The sequence below is a fragment of the Perognathus longimembris genome, chromosome 8 (genome assembly GCF_023159225.1).
Source record: "Perognathus longimembris pacificus isolate PPM17 chromosome 8, ASM2315922v1, whole genome shotgun sequence".
In the NCBI taxonomy this organism is placed as follows: Eukaryota; Metazoa; Chordata; class Mammalia; order Rodentia; family Heteromyidae; genus Perognathus; species Perognathus longimembris.
In genome coordinates this window covers 60732916-60735803 of record NC_063168.1, presented here as the reverse complement: position 1 = coordinate 60735803, position 2888 = coordinate 60732916, and the positions used below count along the sequence as shown (strand labels likewise).

Genomic DNA, 2888 nt, shown 5'->3' with positions numbered 1-2888 from the left:
CCAGCAAAAAACTGGAAGTGGAGGTGTTGGCTCAAGGAGTAGAGTGCCAATCTGGAATGAAAAAGCTAAGGAACAACAGTCTGGCCCTGAGTTCAAGTCCTAGGACTGGCGCACACACAAAAGAGAGCATTGTTTTTTCTTCTGTGTTTAAAAATTTTCCTTCCTTCCTTCCTTCCTTCCTTCCTTCCTTCCCTCCCTCCCTCCCTCCCTCCCTCCTTTCCTTCCTTCCTTCCTCCCTTCCTTCCCTCTTCCACTTTTCTTTCATATTAGTATACATTCGTTATATAGGAGGGGATTTGGTTGTGACATTTCCACATGTTTACAGTGTGTTTCAATAAATCCTCTCCCCCCATTCCGGGATTACTAGAACAATTTCAACAGGTTTCATTGTTCTGTTTTCATATATGCCAACAATCTACCATTTTCATCCTCCTTGTTAGCTCAGCCCACCCGCCTGCCAGTGCTGCCCCAGCAGAGCTTGTTTCTCTCTCTTCTCAACCTCCTGTTGGACAGCTTTCTTTTTTTTGTAATTTATTTATTAATTAAACAAAAATTTTTTGACAAGGTGTTGTGCAAAAAGGGTACAGTTACATAGTAGGGCAGTGTGTACATTTCTTGTGATATTTTACACTCTGTTTTTCTTTCCCTTCCCTAGGTCAGGTAGACATATATACAATACACAATGTACCAAGAACATATACAGTAGCCACGTGGCCTACGCCAAAGAAAATTCGCCTAGGGCTTTAAATATAATGTTGACATTAGACTATGTCGACAGTAGTCTTATATGAACGTACATACATAGCTTTTGAGCTATTGTAGTCCACTGAGAGGTCAATTTTTGACCTTTATATGTTGAGTAGTTGTTTGGTTTTAGTTACATAATGTTGGGTTGCTGACCCAATCCTGTGGGAAATACCATTTGAAAACCAGTTTTTGGTTTCACAGACCTGGTCTCTACTGTGTTGGACAGCTTTCATTGAGGTTCTTCATGCTGTTTCCATATACAGTTGCTATATATTTTAAAGTTACTCTTTTTTCCTTTCTTCTTTCCCTTCTCCTCAGTGATCCTTCAGTTAAATTCATGTTCTATCATTTTATATATATATATATATATATATATATATTACACATGCATATGTGTATATGTACAAACCCATGAGAATGCATGTAAGTTGGGTCTGGTTTCCACATATGAGTGACAATGGGCATTGAGCATTTTATAACTAATGTATCAAATGCCTTCTGGGAGAGATCACGGTTTGAGCTTTGCTCAAAGTAAGGGTGGGATTTTGAAGAGGAATGGTGTGGATAGAGGGTTGTGGTAGATTTTTCAAAAGGAGGAAATAGATTGGAGGCTTGCAGAAATCAGAGAACTTTGAGAAAGAGTCACGTTGTGTGGCAGAGGGCTTTGAATGCCAAGCTGAATGCTTTATATAAATACGATTCTGTGTGCAACTGGAAGACAGGAAGGATTTTAAAACCAGGTAAGAATATATTTAGGTCTGCACTTTAAAGCAGCTCCTCTCAAACTTTAACATCCATTGGAATTACCTAAGAGGTCTTGTTAAAAATCAGATTTAGATTTATGAAGCCTGGGGTATGGGGTTGAGGGTCTACATTTTAAACAACCTCCCAGGTAATGCTGCCACTACTGAACGGAGGACAATATTCCCTTCCTCTCTTCCTCCCTCTTTCTCTTCTTCATCCCTTCCCTCCCTCCCTCCATCTCTGCTCCTTCTCATCCTTCCTTCCTTCCTTCCTTCCTACACACACACACACACACACACACACACACACACACACACACACAGGCTTGACCTCAGGGCCTGGGCACTGTCCTTGAGCTTCTTTTTTTTGTTTTTTGGCCAGTCCTGGGGCTTGGACTCAGGGCCTGAGCACTGTCCCTGGCTTCTTTTTGCTCAAGGCTAGCCCTCTGCCACTTGAGCCACAGCGCCACTTCTGGCCATTTTCTGTATATGTGGTGCTGGGGAATCGAACCAGGCACTGTTGCCACTAGGCCATATCCCCAGCCTCCTTGAGCTTCTTGAGGTAGTGCTCTACCTCTTGAGCCACAGCTCCATTTCTGGCTTTTTTTTGGAGGGGAGGGGTTTGGAGATAAGAGTCTCAGGGACTTTCAGATCTCAGCCTCCTGAACAGCTAGAATGACAGGTGTGAGCCACTGGCTCCTGGCTAACATATATATAGAAGAAAGTTGTCATCATATATGTAATATATCATATATATCATGATGTATGAGTTTTGAAACATTATTACCAAATTAAAGGAACTCTCTTCTGCTCCTGTTTTGCTAAATGTTTTGGCATAAATGGATGTTATTTTTTGTTTCTTTTTTAAATTTTTTTATTGAGTGTGCTAACTTTCCTTAGGTGCTTTTCTGGCCTCTATTCAAATAAGACTTAAGGTTTTCTTTATTCTATCCATGTGATGAATTATTCTGAGATTTTAAAAGTAATAGGCCAACTGTGAATTCATAGAATAAGATTCACGATATGGTTCAGAATATTTTTTATACATTACTGGATTTAGTTTGCTAACTTTTTGTTTGAGATTTTTGCATCTACATCCAGCCCCAGGAGCTAGCTAAATTCTATATTTAAAAGAATATTTAAAAAACGGCACCAGGGCTGGGAATGTGGCCTATTGGTAGAGTGCTCGCCTCGTATACATGAAGCCCTGGGTTCAATTCCTCAGCATCACATATATAGAAAACGGCCAGAAGTGGTGCTGTGGCTCAAGTGGTAGAATGCTAGCCTTGAGCAAAAAGAGGCCAGGGACAGTGCTCAGGCCCTGAGTTCAAGCTCCAGGACTGGCCAAAAAACAAACAAAAAAACCTAAAAACGAAACAAAAACAAAAAAAGACCCCC

The 2888-nt window shown here is 40.8% G+C and overlaps 1 long non-coding RNA gene across 1 annotated transcript; it reads right to left on the bottom strand.

Moving 5' to 3' along the window:
• Positions 1-237: 237 nt before the first annotated feature.
• On the bottom strand, positions 238-1100 carry LOC125356625. The gene is made up of 2 exons (XR_007211942.1): positions 972-1100; positions 238-513 (listed from the first exon to the last, which is right to left on the bottom strand). It is a non-coding gene; the product is annotated as an uncharacterized LOC125356625 (long non-coding RNA).
• Positions 1101-2888: the final 1788 nt, after the last annotated feature.